Here is an 18,339-nt window from a genome sequence, read left to right as displayed (position 1 = left end):
TATGGTTATCCATAGCTACCATACATAAGCAGCAAGTACGTGGCGTACTTTCTACCCATGTTAAACCAACCTGCGGACTCTTCGTCCCTGGAGAATAAATTGTCAACTCCTGGGACGTGTTACGATACAATTTTTAGAAGGTAATCTCTGTCATCACTATTTCGTTAGACTAGTATTAGAGTATTACCTTCAGCCTCCTGCAGACCGTGGTAGTGTGAAACTTTAAAAATGGGAAAACAAGAAGACGGCTGCAGCCCCTGGCGATGTGATGCTACAAAAGGATGCTGAAGATCCGTTGGAGATAGAATTACCGATGGACAGGTGCTGACAAAGAATACAGAAACCGTGATCTCTCTGAATGTACATCCGGGTAAGAAGAGGGAAATTCGTAAGGCATTTTAAGACAGTAACATCATGGGAACAATAGCATTAGGAGCTGCCTGGGGAAGCAATAGAGGGCGAACAGCGATGTCGCATGCAGCAGGTGAGTGATGTAGAGTACTACCTTTCACGCCGTGTGGTCTAACGCACTGCTTTCCGGGCGGAAAGGCGTGCCGGTTCCCGGCACGAATCCGTCCGGCGGATTGGTATCGAGGTCCGGTGTGCCGGCCAGTCTGTGAATGGTTTTTAAGGCGGTTTTTCCATCTGCCTCGAAGAATGCGGGCTGGTTCGCCTTATTCCGCCTCAGTTACACTGTGTAAGCGTTGTTGCACAAACACTTTTTCCCCCGTACGTGTACACCATAATGATTCTATCTCGCAAACATTGGGGTTACACTCGCCTGGTGTGAGACGTTCCCGGGGGAAAGGGGGGGGGGGTCCACTGGGGGGCCGAACCGCACAGTCACCCTGGGTTCGTTGTGGGGCGGCGGTGAGGTGAGTGGACTGCTGTAGCCTCTTGTGGGGGTTGTGTACCACTGAGGGAGACGGCGGAGACGAAGCCGCTCCGTCGTTTCTAGGTACTCAGTTCCATACGATACTACATATGACAAAATGAAGGGGAAGGCTGACCATAGAGTGAAAAGACATATTACTACAAATCACCCTCAAGATTAGACACTAAAGAAGATGAAAACAAACACGAAACCTTTACACGCACTCATCATCCATTTCCCTGGTCACCTATCACGTCCACTTCTATGCAATTTTCATTACAGTCACTTATTCCTTCTATTCCGGTCTATTCATTGATCCATTTGTTTGTTTCTTTGTCTCTTCTACTAAATCCAAACCTGCATCTCTCCACTGCTTCTTGAGCAACCCTCGGCAGTTCTGAATGGTTTTCACTTTCACAGCGTGAATTGACTCACTTCCACATGTGTAAACTGGTAGTACACACTGATTGTGAATCTTATTTTTAAGACAAACAGGGTTGTAAGATATTCCGTTTTTCCCGATTTATCCGTGTTTTCCCTCTAACTTTGGTACTCATTTTTTCTTTTCCCGGAGTCCCTAATAACCCTTTTTTTTACGTTCTTGTTCATGCAAATACTTTCCTGAATTTCAGAAAAACTTTAAACGCTAGGGAACCATTAAGTGATTGTTTGAACGGGTATATGATGCTCATGGTGGTTACAGATGAGTTGATAATACAACCTGTAATCTCTTGAGAGTAAATGTATACTGGCTAGCGTCAGACAACACAGCCTGTGCGCTTGGAGCAGGCATTTTGCTTTTGTCCTGCTTGAGACTTACCGATACAATTTTTTGATAGACTTCGTGACAACGGCGTATTGTTTTGCACTGCTGAAATTGTGTTATAAAAGATTTTATTTAATCTTATTCCTTGCCACACACAAGTACCACATATGAACGTATACGACCCTCTACCCTATAATGCACTTTCGGAAAATCTTGGAATGCACAGTCAAACACAAATATGTTGTGTTGTTGTCTTCAGTCCTGAGACTGGTTTGATGCAGCTCTCCATGCTACTCTATCCTGTGCAAGCTGCTTCATCTCCCAGTACCTACTGCAACCTACATCCTTCTGAATCTGCTTAGTGTACTCATCTCTCGGTCTCCCTCTACGATTTTTACCCTCCACGCTGCCCTCCAATGCTAAATTTGTGATCCCTTGATGCCTCAAAACATGTCCTACCAACCGATCCCTTCTTCTAGTCAAGTTGTGCCACAAACTTCTCTTCTCCCCAATCCTATTCAATACCTCCTCATTAGTTACGTGATCTATCCACCTTATCTTCAGTATTCTTCTGTAGCACCACATTTCGAAAGCTTCTATTCTCTTCTTGTCCAAACTAGTTATCGTCCATGTTTCACTTCCATACATGGCTACACTCCAAATAAATACTTTCAGAAACGACTTCCTGATACATAAGTCTATATTCGATGTTAACAAATTTCTGTTCTTCAGAAACGCTTTCCTTGCCATTGCCAGTCTACATTTTATATCCTCTCTACTTCGACCATCATCAGTTATTTTACTTCCTAAATAGCAAAACTCCTTTACTACTTTAAGTGTCTCATTTCCTAATCTAATTCCCTCAGCATCACCCGATTTAATTTGACTACATTCCATTATCCTCGTTTTGCTTTTGTTAATGTTCATCTTATATCCTCCTTTCAAGACACTGTCCATTCCGTTCAACTGCTCTTCCAAGTCCTTTGCCGTCTCTGACAGAATTACAATGTCATCGGCGAACCTCAAAGTTTTTACTTGGTCTCCATGAATTTTAATACCTACTCCAAATTTTTCTTTTGTTTCCTTTACTGCTTGCTCAATATACAGATTGAATAACATCGGGGAGAGGCTACAACCCTGTCTCACTCCTTTCCCAACCACTGCTTCCCTTTCATGCCCCTCGACTCTTATTACTGCCATCTGGTTTCTGTACAAATTATAAATAGCCTTTCGCTCCCTGTATTTTACCCCTGCCACCTTTAGAATTTGAAAAAGAGTATTCCAGTCAACATTGTCAAAAGCTTTCTCTAAGTCTACAAATGCTAGAAACGTAGGTTTGCCTTTTCTTAATCTTTCTTCTAAGATAAGTCGTAAGGTCAGTATTGCCTCACGTGTTCCAACATTTCGCCGGAATCCAAACTGATCCTCCCCGAGGTCTGCATCTACCAGTTTTTCCATTCGTCTGTAAAGAATTCGTGTTAGTATTTTGCAGCCGTGGCTTATTAAACTGATAGTTCGGTAATTTTCACATCTGTCAGCACCTGCTTTCTTTGGGATTGGAATTATTATATTCTTCTTGAAGTCTGAGGGTATTTCGCCTGTCTCATACATCTTGCTCACCAGCTGGTAGAGTTTTGTCATGACTGGCTCTCCCAAGGCCGTCAGTAGTTCTAACGGAATGTTGTCTACTCCGGGGGCCTTGTTTCGACTCAGGTCTTTCAGTACTCTGTCAAACTCTTCACGCAGTATCGTATCTCCCATTTCGTCTTCATCTACATCCTCTTCTATTTCCATAATATTGTCCTCAAGTACATCGCCCTTGTATAAGCCTTCTATATACTCCTTCCACCTTTCTGCCTTCCCTTCTTTGCTTAGAACTGGGCTGCCATCTGAGCTCTTGATATTCATACACGTGGTTCTCTTCTCTCCAAAGGTCTCTTTAATTTTCCTGTAGGCAGTATCTATCTTACCCCTAGTGAGATAAGCCTCTACATCCTTACATTTGTCCTCTAGCCATCCCTGCTTAGCCATTTTGCACTTCCTGTCGATCTCATTTTTGAGACGTTTGTATTCCTTTTTGCCTGCTTCATTTACTGCATTTTTATATTTTCTCCTTTCATCAATTAAATTCAATATTTCTTCTGTTACCCAAGGATTTCTAGCAGCCCTTGTCTTTGTACCTACTTTATCCTCTGCTGCCTTCACTACTACATCCCTCAGAGCTACCCATTCTTCTTCTACTGTATTTCTTTCCCCTATTCCTGTCAATTGTTTCCTTATGCTCTCTCTGAAACTCTGTACAACCTCTGATCTTTCAGTTTATCCAGGTCCCATCTCCTTAATTTCTCACATTTTTGCAGTTTCTTCAGTTTTAATCTACAGGTCATAACCAATAGATTGTGGTCAGAGTCCACATCTGCCCCTGGAAATGTCTTACAACTTAAAACCTGGTTCCTAAATCTCTGTCTTACCATTACATAATCTATATGATACCTTTTAGTATCTCCAGGGTTCTTCCACGTATACAACCTTCTTTCATGATTCTTAAACCAAGTGTTAGCTATGATTAAGTTGTGCTCTGTGCAAAATTCTACTACGCGGCTTCCTCTTTCATTTCTTAGCCCCAATCCATATTCACCTACTATGTTTCCTTCTCTCCCTTTTCCTACACTCGAATTCCAGTCACCCATTACTATTAAATTTTCGTCTCCCTTCACTAGCACAACCATTTTGGTTACATGTGTGTAATTTGTAAATTATTGTTTACCCAGGGGCAACACAGGAAACCAGTGTATAATCTGTATTGTTGAAAGCATGAAAAAAACCGCTTGATGACGAATTGTAAAAAATTCGAAAACGTTGTCGGTACTTTTTGAAAAAAGTAAGCTAAAACCAATTTGTGGCTGGTTGCTGTACACCGTTAACAACTTATCTTATAGAATGAAATTTAATTCAAAGACTTTTAAAAAGCTATGGAAATTCTTAACCTGAGATCATGTTTCTATTGGCAACTTGTATAAAGAGTTCTCTGAACTGAAGACTAACTTGAAACTGTGAACTAGGACAGTAGTGTTGTATCGAAGCGGTTACGTTTCTTTTCAGCTGTACCAGAACATACAGTTCCCAATATTTATAAAACGGCGGGATTGTTGTCCCGCATATCAGGATTTAATGCTTTTGTGGAAACAAGAGTTCTCGTTAATGCGTAACGAATGGAATGAGACAAGAAACAAATGTAGTACAGAACTAATCGGGGCAGAGCTACAAGTTATGGCGAATTTTAATCAGTCATGTAAAGAATTTTTTGATTCTGTAAAACGAGATCTTACATTACTGGAATATACGAAAAATCTACAAAATGTCAGTAAAAGTTAGACGAATCTGTCTAAACGTTTTTCGGATCTGTAAATAAATCTCATCATATAATATGTGGAAACATTTAGTAAGTACGCATTTTTACCTCTCAAACGACTATAAAATTCTAAAATACTTTGATTTTTTACCCCCTCAAAAATTCTGGAAACTTTACAAAATCGAAGCTTTGTCTTGAAAATTTTAAATAGTTTATCAAAACCGCCATATACCCTCTTTAGTTTTCGGTTTATTTCTGTTCACTATGAATTTGTTGGTAGCAGTCATTTCTAATTATTAATGAATTCTATTTTTTAAAAATCGGAAAATCACCACTTTTAAGACCGTTTTAAGTTAATAAAATGTAAATGTCGTGTGACTAGGACCTCCCGTAGGGTAGACCATTCGTTTGGTGCAAGTCTTTCGATTTGACGCCATTTCGGCGACTTGCGCGTCGATGGGGATAAAATGACGATTGGGACAACACAGCACCCAGTCCCTGAGCGGAGAAAATCTCCGACCCAGCCGGGAATTGAACCCGGGGCCTTAGGACATTCTGTCGCACTGACCACTCAGCTACCGCGGGCGGACTTTAAGTTAATGAAGAAATATTTTCTGGACTTCTAGCCAAACCAAAATTGCTTAGATTCTGTCAAGGGAACGCACTGAAAACAAAGAAACGGCAACAATTTGGTGCAAGCTTGGTGTTGAGTGTATGCCACTCTCAGAATAAAACTGAATACTATTTATTCATTTCGCTAAAGATGTGAAAATGGTAGTGTCGTAGTGATGACGACAAAAGCACGAACCAGAAGAGAATTAAGCGCGACTTGCGATGCATATTAGTTCATACCAAACCGAATATAAACATAATTGTTAGAAAAAAGCAGTAACAATGGCGTCATTGAGTCTATCGACGCAAAATCAGACGGGCTTTGTTTGTTTGGGATCTAATTATTTCCTATTTTTCATTAGCTTAAAAGTTGATTTGTTTATTTTTGTATTAAAACGATTAATTGGGTGAAAAGCTTTGATGTCGATATTCTATTACACCTGTTCTCGTTGGGGGGTAATTGTCTCAGAAATGTCGTGAGTCACTGATCTTACCGGATGACGCAAGACCTCCATTTGCCGTATAATCGATCCCATTCCCGAGAATGAGCTGTATAGGGTTGTTCTGAGTCGTCGGTAGCGGAAGGTAGACTGCGGTTTCTCGCCCAAAAAATCGCAGACATGCTCTACAGGACTCAAATCCGGAGTCCTCTGTGGCTAACATACGCAGCGTATATTTTCACTAGCGTCAAATTCATCGACCATAGCAGCTCGTTGCGGGTAGGCATTGTTGTTCGTCCATGAATATGAAGACTTGATCTGTCGCCTCTCTGAAAACCTCTGGCCGCCGACAGTGTTAAGTTCAAATGGCTCTGAGCACTATGGGATTCAACATCTATGGTCATCAGTCCCCTAGAACTTAGAACTACTTAAACCTAACTAACCTAAGGACATCACACAACACCCAGCCATCACGAGGCAGAGAAAATCCCTGACCCCGCCGGGAATCGAACCCGGGAACCCAGGCGCAGGAAGCGAGAACGCTACCGCACGACCACGAGATGCGGGCATGTTAAGTACTGGGGATCGAACCAGAGGTCATCCGCATGGCAGTCAGATGTGCTGATTATTTAGCTGCGGAGGCGAACTAACTTCATCCAACATATGACTCCTCCCTACATCAGAATAGCACTTGCTCTCTCCACGATGTAATCAATATCACTTTTCCACCACACGAAAGCGCGAAGAAAATAATTTTGAAAACTGAAAACATTACAAAGTCAGACGACAGTGTTACAGAGGAGTTGGTCTGAGCTGTATTTTTTTTTTTTTTTTTTTTTTTGTGAAGCCTTATGTAATGACGTAGCTGTAATTGTGTCTCAGTGATCATGAATATAGACAATATTGCAATCAATAAACCTTTTGGTGGTTTGTAACTGCATAGCCAAGTTCCTGGCACCAACTGGGCCCTGATGATAGTGCCTTTACCAGGGAGGTGTTTTTATTACTTGGCAAGTACCGTGTTCCGATCGAGGTGTGAGAGAAAAGTAATGGGTCTGGTTTTTTATCTGCCAAAGTGTTTTTTCTTCAAACATCAAAGTTTTCCCCTTCCGCAGGCAAAGTCGTAGTCTCCAGTCTTGGTAGCAGCGCTAGAAGGCTTCAACTGGTGGGGCCTGTCAATCACATTCTTCTGAATGTTCTCCAGAATCCCAAAATGACGTTCTTTTAAGAATTTTTAATTTCTGGAAAAGAACAATGTGACAAGGACTCAATGTGAATCTAGGGGCTGTTTAACAACATGGGTTCGCTATGAGGCCAAAAATTCCGTGATGGAAGTGGCACTCTGACATGGGGCGTTGTCACGTTGCAGCATCCACTTGTCTGCATTTTCCAGTCTCAATCGATTCACCGCTTTCCTGAGCCTTTCAAGGGCACTTTGTTGTAAGTTTGGCCTAGAGAAAAATTCCTTATGTAAGACACCCCCTACAGTCAAAAAAGCAATCAGCTTTGTTTTGATCTTTGATCTGCTCATTCGAACTTTTTCTCTGTAGAGGAGATAGTCTCAGTGTGCCATTCCTCACTGTGCCTCTTTGTCCCAGAACCGTACTCAAAAACCCAGGAGCCATCAGCTGTGATCGTGGTCATCGGCAATCCTCTCAACCCAGACGTTTCTTCGATTGTCCTTCTGCTCAGTTGTGGATTTTTCCTCACTATTTTAGCACAAACCTCTGGAAATATTCCGTCAAAATTGAATATACGCTGAAAGTGATTAACGCTATTAAACGTCAGTATTATCTCAGAAGATCACGCCCATGTTCGAAGCTTCCCTAAATTTTTGAAGACGGGCGAGGTTCATCTACACCGTGACATCGGCCTTCCAAAAATGGTTTGTGCCAGCAAAAAACCTCTGCTCTTGATAAGGAATGTTCCCCATATATGTTTCCACTTTTCAAAGATCACAGTCGCAGGTTTCCCGAGTTTAACACAGAACTTCATGCAGCTGTTTGTGGGAGAAATTGGCTGTACTGTGTTTTATTCCCAATTACAACAGGTCCATTAGCTGTGAAGCAATGCAGCTGCTGATTAGTGCGAAGTTAGCAATGTAAATATCACTATTTGAAGGTGCAACTTATTCTACAAAAAGTATTGTATAGGACATGACTGATTTGTAACCGTGGGGTAGCTGATCCGCTGCTATCATCCATCCGCCGAAGTGGGGTTGATTTGGAGGAGACCAAACTGCGAGGTCATCGGTCTCATCGGATTCGGGTAGGATGGGGGGAAGAAAGTCGGCCGTGCCCTTTCAAAGGAACCATCCTGCCATTTGGCCTGAAGCGATTAGGGAAATCACGGAAATCTTAAATCAGGATGGCCGGACGCGGAATTGGACAGTTGTCCCCCCGAACGCGAGTGCAGTGTGCTAACCACTGCGCCACCTCGTTCGGTTCCCGCCGAAGTTGAAGTGTTCTTTGGTGAGTACATTTCATTCGGCGTGTTACTGTTACTGTTAAGCGAGAGACTCAAGCTAGCCGTGCAGGCCACAGTCGTCACAAAAACTGCCGCCCTCCATCAACTTTCTGAAGGACGACTAACTGGTAGTGGTAGCATGCGGCTCTAATTCAGTCACAGGTCCCCTTTTCCCCTCCCTGTGCACGTCAAATTTCAACGCTGAAAGTTGCTCCCGTCTCCGAGATTCGATCTCGATAACACAGACGTAAGCGCCATCGCCGCACAGCACCTGGTGGCCTCGCCCGCGAAGGCACGCAGCACGAGATACAAATTACGGTGACGAAACAAAGGCGGCCAATGCACAGGTGTCACTGCCGTGTCAAAAGTTCGGCGTCAGGCGAGAGGCAAGGGGCACAATGGTGACCTCGGCTATTTCGGGACGCCAACGAAGCGATCACGGGCCAAGCGCCGTGCATTTATGCTCATTGCCACACAACAGTGAAGGGCAACTCGCCTCTCACTGGCAGCGGAAGAGTGACGCAGCCGCCGTTGCGTCATGCGTCAGCGGGCAGCTGACCAGTTCCCAGTACTGAAGGGGGACCACGTGCTACTGTCAGAACACAATGACCTACGTCGCATAGTATTTCAATGCTTAACTTGCTTCTCATCGTGAGATTGAAAGTTGAAGGTTCACTTAATTTTTTTTTCTTTTTTAAGTAGGGCCGGAGGAGATGTTTGTATTAATCGAGAATTTTGCTGCACGTAATTGTTGCTTGCGCACTGGAAGATTCTTGTCAGATTTTGTGTATGCACAGTTTGAAAGTAATATGCGTATCTTTGTTGTGACCTCGGTCAAAAAACCGTCATAACGACAGGGAGAGATGTGTGCTGACCACACGCCCCTCCTGTCCGCATCCTCCACCAAGGATGACACGGCGGTCGGATGGTCCCGATGGGCCACTTGTGGCCTGAAAATGCAGTGCTTTTTGTTGTGGCCAGATTCGTGATTAGTGATTAATGACATTTTGAAACAGTTTTTGCTAATTAATTTGTCCAAGGAAAAGAAAGGCCGGAGCAAAATTTTGTCATTGTGTGAATCGCCACTATTCAGAATACAGTATATTAAACGTTTTACTGATTCCTTTCATTTTTACGCTACATAACGGTTGCTGACTAAACTTCACCTGAACATTTAATTCCTATACAAAAGAAAAAGTGGAGCACTTGATTCAGTAGTTGTGACCGTTCTTTGCACTCTGCGTGGATCGCAGTATTGCTTTCGAATTATTTTAACATGTTGTTGGATGCAGAATATTCATGCAGATGGAGCTACAAGACGAGGGAAGTTGTCTGTTGCATGCAGGAGCATTACAGGACAATTGTTAGGGGATGTTAGAGAACTATTAAAAATCGCAGTCAGATACAAGAGAACTGATTTTTCATGATTTACAGGAATAGTAGTAAGTTCTTTTTTGCTCTCTATCATAATACTGACGTGTTCTATAGTAGGAAGTTCCAGAAAAATGTTTGAATACTGGCATGTCGGAATAACGGTTTTCATAGTATAAGTTTTACGGCTCCATACCAGATTTTATGATAACGATAATAAAGTTTCACTAGCAGTTTTTAGAGAACGAGTACAGATAACGGTAATATTGTCAGAGACAGAGCTTTACACATTTCCGTAGGTCTGTTGCCATAATAATAATTATTATTACTGATGATAAAACTTTTACCAGGCTAATATAATAATAATTTTTGATAAAGTTTTCAAAATGATTACCAGAACAGCAATGCAGCCTTGCATGTGTGTGTATTCTTCGTATCAGGCATGACCATGCAGAGTACATTGCTGGTTGCGCTGGTGTGCCCAGAAATGTAGGGGTACACTTCACAAATTCACGTACGCTTCCTTTTTTTGGAGCAATTAATCTGACTTCTGTAAATGATATGCATATGTGAAAAAATCAATACCTGTGTGGCTCGAATTCCACATTAAACAGAAGGCCTTCCTATAATTGTCTGGATGGATTGTTTTTCTAGTACAGGGAAGCAACGGAGCGTAACTTGCAATAGACCCGGTCTAGTAGGCACTACAGCGGAACTTTCACACCTAACTGTGTACTCGAGGGGACTCGAAACGGAAACATTGACTGTAGTGGGCAACTGAGATATCGAGGAACGGCATACGACCCTTTTTCATACCCTCAGTTCTGTCCAACGGCTCCTACATTTGAATCTGCACACAGTACTTTCTGAAACCTTACAAGGCGCGTGTCTTATCAATAAGTCTCAGTCCGAACACTGCACGCTAAAGACAAGGTCTGGGGTTCAAGTCCCGGTCCAGCACACAATTTCAATCTGCCAGCAGTTTTCAGTTAACATCGCACAGTACTTTGCAAAGTGAGAGATTCATTCTGATAGTGCTGTGCCGTTTAGCATTCGCGGTTGATGATTCTTTCGCGTATACCATCGCGTTACAGACTGATCAGCGTGAACCTTCCTTGACAGCGTCCACCCAACACTGACACACATAGGGCGCGAGATGCATTCGCACATGAAAAACACGAAGTTTAAAGTCCACATAATTACGTTTGGATTTCCAATTGCTTCACTGTCGATGTAATTTCATTGACACCACAGTACTGAAGTGCACTAAAGAACCACGTTTACAAAATATGACTCTCGATGTCACACACGCTTTAAGATTACGACAAAATGTGCCTGGCACTACACTCCCCCTCCCATTTAAACGTCCCATTGGTTTCGCACAGAACAGTGATCAAGCTTAGTGCCGTGCACACAGATTTTTGACACACGTTGCTGCGTATTCCCTCGTTTCTTTTCATAAGTCTCTCCGTTACTGCGGACTAAGCGCTATTTTTGGAATGTGGGCTTAGCAGAACTGAAATATACACTTGTCAAACCTTTTCTCGCGTCACTTATAAACAGTAGCGCTGTTGAACCGGTGCTGTAGTCCAGTTTACACCACAGCTTAAGTATGTGCCACACGCTAAGCTGATTTTGTGTATATTTTGTGATGATGCCACAATGGCTTTATTATATTAACACATGTTATGGAACAGATCTGAATATAGTCGTTGCTGTTCGAAACCTGTAGTCTAAGGACCAAAAGTAGTGAGATAATTGACGGCAATATACGAGGGCAATCACAAAAGTAAGATCTATTTTTTTTTTATAAGTACAGAACTGTGTGGCAGTTGGTCACACTGTTAATTTCTCCGCCACACACCGTCAGGTGGCTTGCGGAGTATGGATGTAGATGTTATGAAGAGTGCTTCACGCGCTGTGTGTAAACATGGCGCACGCCGCGCTGAGGTGCTCTGTCTTGGCTCGACAGCCGTGGAGAATGGAGCTCCCGTTGGATGGTACCGCCAAGTGCGAATTGCGCGCAGTTATTCGGTTTTTGAACGCAAAGGGCACTGCGCCGATTGAAATCCATCGCCAATTGACGCAAGTGTATGGTGAGTCGTGCATGGATGTCAAAAATGCTCGTGAGTGGTGTAAAGAGTTTGCAGCTGGTCGGACCGAAATTCACGACGAACAAAGGAGCGCGGGAGACTGTCAATTTCTGAAAAGACAGTGTTTGAAGGTTGAGCAAATCATGCGTGAACAAAGGAGCGCGGGAGACTGTCAATTTCTGAAAAGACAGTGTTTGAAGGTTGAGCAAATCATGCGTGAAGATCAGCGGATCCCCCTGGATAATCTATGCACGTTGGTGCCTGAGGTTTCCCGAAGCGATGCTCACAGAATTTTAACGGGAACATTGAACTACCGGAAGGTATGCGCAACATGGGTGCCACGCATGTTGACTGAGGACCACATGGGGCAACGAGTTGATGCTTCCCACCCATTTATTCACCACCTTGCAGCCGAACGGGACAACTTTTTAGACTCAACTGCCACGGGTAACGAAGCCTGGGCATACCACTTTACACCTGAGACCAAGCAACTACCACGCCAATGGCGGCATCCTTTTTCGCCAAAGCCGCGGAAAATCAAACGCAGTCTGCTGGTAAAGTCATGACAACTTTTTTTTTTGGGATCGGAAAGGGGTATTGTTGGTCGACTTTATGCCCACTGGGACCAAAATTCACGCTGACAGGTACTGAGAGACTGAAAAAACGCAAACGGGCAATACAGAACTGGAGAAGAGCAAGGGCGTACATATTTTCCATGACAACGCTCGCCCACACCTCGCTCAGAAAACCGTTGATCTCCTGTAACAGTTTCAGTGGAACATAATCACCCACCCACCCTGTAGTCCTGACTTGGCGCCCAGTGAGTATCACCGGTGCCCTAGGTTAAAAGAACATTTGGCTGGAAATCGATTCAGCTCCGACGACGAGGTGAAAGAAGAGGTTCATTAACTTTCTGAACAACATGGCGGAGAGCTGGTAAGAAATGCCACAGCGTCTACAAAAATGCATCGACAGAAATGGGCCGGCTGGGGTGGATGAGCGGTTCTGGGCGCTACAGTCTGGAACCGCGCGACTGCTGCGGTCGCAGGTTCGAATCCTGCCTCGGGCATGGATGTGTGTGATGTCCTTAAGTTAGCTCGGTTTAAGTAGTTCTAAGTTCTAGGGGACTGATTACCTCAGAAGTTAAGTTCCATAGTGCTCAGAGCCGTTTGAACCATTTATTTGACAGAAATGGTGATTATGTTGAAAAATAGCTAAATGTTCAAGCTGTAAAACGATGTAAACCATTGTTGAAATAAACAGGTCTATGTACTTATAAAAAAAATAGGAGACTTTACTTTTTGGATTTCCCTCGTATTTACTGTCGGCAAGTTCCAAGTGGAACTTGAGAAACTGTAAGAAGAAAGGAAGATTAGGGTTTAACGTTCCGTCGACGAAGAGGTCATTACAGACGGAGCACAAGCTTTTTTTCTTTCTTTCGAGGATGAGGAAAGAAAACGGCAGTGCCTTTTTGAAGCAAACAATCCAAAATTTGCATGGAGCAACTTAGGGAACCACAAAAAACCTAAATGAGGAGGGATTAGAATAATATTAATACCTTCAACTGCTAACAGGCCTTGATATATATATATCAACGGTGACAGGTAAAAATGTGTGCCCCGACCGGGACACGAACCCGAGATCTCCTACTTACATGGCAGACGCTCTAACCATTTTTCCCCTCCCATTTTGTTCGTTGTTGACCGAAGTGTTTGGTCGTTGCGGACGTCACATGACATCCGGCCAAGTTCGTTTTGTTGATACCTCCACTCAGTTTTTTATTACAGAAGCCAACCAGCTCTCTGGCCGAGCTACGGTGCCGGCATCCATCCAAGCCACTGAGGGCACAGAGGATAGCAGGACTGCAGGGAATATCTCGCACGCCTCCTGCGAGATTCACATTCTCACCTTGTACGTCCACACACTACATTCGTAGCGTACCGCCCCAAACACTGATTACTCGTGGAAGACATTCTTACCAAGTCCCGTAAGAGTTCGGGGAATATGTGTGCACCCGCACAGTAGGAGGTCATGGCCGGTGTTGCCAGAACTATATACTTATATTGGTATGGTTTCTGTTCATTCGGACATGTCCGAAAGAACAGACACCATACCAATATAAGTACATAAATTAGGAGGGTCGGTAGCTGATTTGGACCGTCCTCCCCCCTCCCCCTCCCAAATACAAATCCAGTGGGCTAAGCATTGGGCCATCTCGCCCAGTTACGAGAAACCCTAGGCCGGAATTAGTGGTACAGTACCTGACCGTACCACCCCAAACACTGATTACTCGTGGAAGACATTCTTACCAAGTCCCGTAAGAGTGCGGGGAATATGTGTGCACCCGCACAGTAGGAGGTCATGGCCGGTGTTGCCAGAACTATATACTTATATGGATATGGTTTCTGTTCATTCGGACATGTCCGAAAGAACAGACACCATACCCAAATAAGTACATAAATTAGGAGGGTCGGTAGCTGATTTGGACCGTCCTCCCCCCTCCCCCTCCCAAATACGAATCCAGTGGGCTAAGCATTGGGCCACCTCGCCCAGTTACGAGAAACCCTAGGCCGGAATTAGTGGTACAGTACCTGACCGTCACCCTTCGATGTATACAGAATCGCTAGTGTTTAACAATTCGACTCCGCGACCAACCTCACTAACGCACGCTTGTGCGGTGGCGCCAGCCTCGGAGGTCAACCAGCTCGAATCCTGGTGGTGGAAAACTTTCGCTGTCAGTACTTGGTTCGCAATGAGACGAGAGGTGGTGGCGTGAAGTTCCTAGTCAACAGTTTCCGCGCCAGCGCCCTGGACTAAACTCAAAAATCCCTCCGCAGTGTCTCATTAAGTGAGGACATGTGACATTGTTGAAGGTAATGCGTCCGTCGGATGGGGACGTTAATCTCTCAGGTCCCCTTGGTGTTCTTTCAGAAGAGTAGGCTCTATGCCGGAGCCGGGTTAAACTCTCCTTTCAACCGTAACACAAACCCAACACTACAGTTGTACAAGTAATCACAAGACACAGACACGCACCCGACACTTCATAACAGGACGGAGGAAGGCAACGACAAACCAGACCTTGCCTCCTACGCTCGTCCCCACAGTGTAGAACTATTTTTAGTGTGTAATGGTGCCATATATTTCGAGGTCATCAGAGGTGCAATACGGCGGAAGGGGGTCCCCGACAGTTAATACTCTCCTGCAAAAGCAAGCTTAACGGTCATCTGTGTCTAGCTTACAATACAATTCAAAAATTTATGGAAATTTCTTCAAGCTGCCGACAAAAAGCAACTTAGAGACGCAGTAGCAGTTCTTGCCTGTTTCAAACAAGGTACGAGTTAGGCGCACTACCGCTGCTTTGTACAAAGCCTTGCGTGTCAATTAAGCGACGAGTCACGCAACCTTAGTGGTCTTACCTGTAGTTCTACCCGGAACGAAAGCGCGTTACGTCACGCGTTGAAAGATAAGATTCCAGCGAAAACATTATTCATGACCAGCTCTCGAGTCTGCAACGCTCTCTGCGTTCTTCATTCCAGAGCACTTCTAACAACAGTGTTTATCATTGTCTCCATCAGATTTATGTTATTCTTTGCATGTGATGGACGACGGAAGGCAAGAAGCCACATAATGAACCAATTTAAAGTGAACATGTTCTCTGAACGGCAAACAAAATCGCTGGGAACTAACATGGAAAATAATGACAGAGTTAACAGAGCTCCAAACCAACACTAAATAATACCAGACGGAAATTTGCGAAGGATTGTATTTAGGTGTAAGCTTTTTTCCTTCTTTATAGTAGTAGCTTCATAACTATGCCGTGAACGAGTACAGTGGTAGGTCTGTTGGTGCTTAGCTGCCGGTCAAAGCTATTAACAGTGAGTGATACGTATATGTTTTAAACATACGTCTCTGATGTTAAAGATAACAGAGTGCGAATGAGTCGTGCTCGTTGAGGACTGCCATCCACTGAAAATCAAGAGGCGGCCTTTGTCCAGCAGCGATGAAATATGTGATATTCACGTCTATTTTGGTGTCATGAATATCGGCTATGAACATGTAATAAACTAAATTATGCTTTAATTTATACAGATTTCAGTTAGCGATCCCCGAAATATCTTCAGGATGAATCAATAAAATTACATTGAAACACCGTTGCAAGTAAAGGTAGCAAAATCACTTGCATGCAAGGAAAGTTTTTACACAAACGACTGTTTTTATAAATTTTATGCTGACGTGCCACTATCATCGAAGACAGTTTCAAATATATAAATGTTAGTTTACTGAAGGTAAAGCTTTGTGATAATCACCTTTCTATTCGTGCTCATTGTGCTAAGTACTATCGGTTTCGAGAACCAACTATAAAGTGCTGCTGCATCCTTAAACCATAGGCTGGTGGGAAGTCCGACCCCCCCCCCCCCCCACCTTCCCCCTCAACACACGAACGAAACAGTTAAGACCACGAATGTAAACAAATTTTATTAACACATGTAAATAATAATTATTTATTTATTTGGCACACACGGCAAATTAAATTTGGGAGTGATGGCAAATTATTTATTGTGGGAGGGGGGATTTTGAGTGAAAATTTTTAGAACCACCTCACTCCAAAAAGCGAACCCTGGAACCGTGCCAGACCGCACATGAAAGCACGATGTGCCCTTGCTTGCGAGCGAAAACTTGCATTTCATAAATAACTTTCGTTTCGCTGTGAATTCATTAATTACTTCAGATAGCTGACGTACGTAGACAGCTGTTGTGCACGGTGAGTTCCTGCAGGACACAGTCGTTCACAGAATATCATGTTTGCTGCGGTAAAAATCATAGAAAACAGTGGGTCTTTTACTTACCGAAAAAGAATTCCTTATTAAAAACTCCCTACTTTTCGCAACAACAATTTCGTAGTTGATGATACGAACTCGTAAGCCAAATACGGCTGCTGACACTTTGTTCTGCGTAATTGGAATACTGAACGTCAGTAGCTGCACCCAAGCGAGGCAGGTAAATTTGGGTGCCGGAACACACAATTTGTTGACCTAGGCGATGCTGACCTTGTTGCCACCGGATGCCTGACGTAAGAAGTGCTCGCTACAAGGAAGGCAACCTTCGTAATAAATTTGGCCTCGCGTGTGTCCAGTAACGCTTTATAGACTTCAGAACAACTCCACGTGAAGCACACGTGCTTGGCAACAGCGGATACAACTGAGGTTATTCTACGATGACATCACCGACGGTTTCAGCTCGTACATCACCTTTCACTGGAAAAGCATTTCCTTCTGGGATGTAGTAACCGCCATCCCCCTTTTCCTTCCTCCAAAAACTACTATTATGGAGACCTCTGATCTCGTGCGCGAAAAAGAGATTGTAAAGAATAACGTGCATGTCTGATTTATACATTGAAGGGCTCAGTAACAAGCTTATGGCTCTGAGCACTGTAGGACTTAATATCTGAGGTCATCAGTAGCCTAGAACTTAGAACTACTTAAACCTAACTAATCTAAGGACATCACCCACATCCATGCCCGAGGCAGGATGCGAACCTGCGACTGTAGCGGCCGCGCAGTTCCAGACTAAAGCGCCTAGAACCGCTCGGCCGACAAGCTTATGTGACGTATTCGTAGAACATGACACTGCTGTCTAACATGATGATCTGAAGTACGCAGCTGGAGTATCAGAGGTAAAGACAAACTGAAGATTAGTACTTCTTGGAGATCTCAACAGAGCATATTGCAAAACGAACCTTTATTTCTGAAATAAATTGACATTAGCGCGGATTACGTTCAGAAAAAATAGAAATAAGCGATACTAAAGAATAGGAACTAATAAACAGTTCCGAACGAAATTCTAAACAAAACAAAAAAAGGTCAGGAGCAATATAGTTAATAGATGAAAGAGAAAGGCAACAAAGAAAAATGTTAGAATAATGGCAAAATATATAACACAGGAGAGAAATTCAGTACTATTCAGCGATTCAGTTGGTAGAAACTAAGATTTTAATTCACATATTTTGTATTTAATGTACCCTTACTAAAGGGGGTACTACTGCTGTTATGAAGCCAAGTATGACGTTTCGTTTTTATCTTCGTTTGAGCATACGCATTGTAGACGGCAATGATTCTATGAGTGATACTGAATTTAAAAGATACCATTCAGCAAACTTGCTTTGTGAATCTATACCTATAATCTTTTCGATTATTTTAGTAGTGGTTGGTCACAATTTGACGAATCAATAGTATCATCAGTCAGTACAAAAATCAACGAATCACACTTCAAATAAACTTACAACATAATCTTCGCAGGCATGAAATTTATACGCTCCTGAACGCTTTCACTGTAAATATCGCCATTTTTTAGCATATCTGAAATTC

General features: G+C 43.3%; 1 protein-coding gene across 3 annotated transcripts in view; it reads right to left on the bottom strand.

Moving 5' to 3' along the window:
- The window catches only part of LOC126354176 (bestrophin-2-like), a 441,938-nt gene that overhangs the window by 366,229 nt on the left and 57,370 nt on the right, over positions 1-18,339 (bottom strand). The gene's annotated exons all lie outside the window — the stretch shown is intronic.

This window comes from Schistocerca gregaria, chromosome 3 (genome assembly GCF_023897955.1).
Source record: "Schistocerca gregaria isolate iqSchGreg1 chromosome 3, iqSchGreg1.2, whole genome shotgun sequence".
Taxonomy (NCBI): domain Eukaryota; kingdom Metazoa; phylum Arthropoda; class Insecta; order Orthoptera; family Acrididae; genus Schistocerca; species Schistocerca gregaria.
This window is presented reverse-complemented; position numbering and strand designations above follow the sequence as displayed.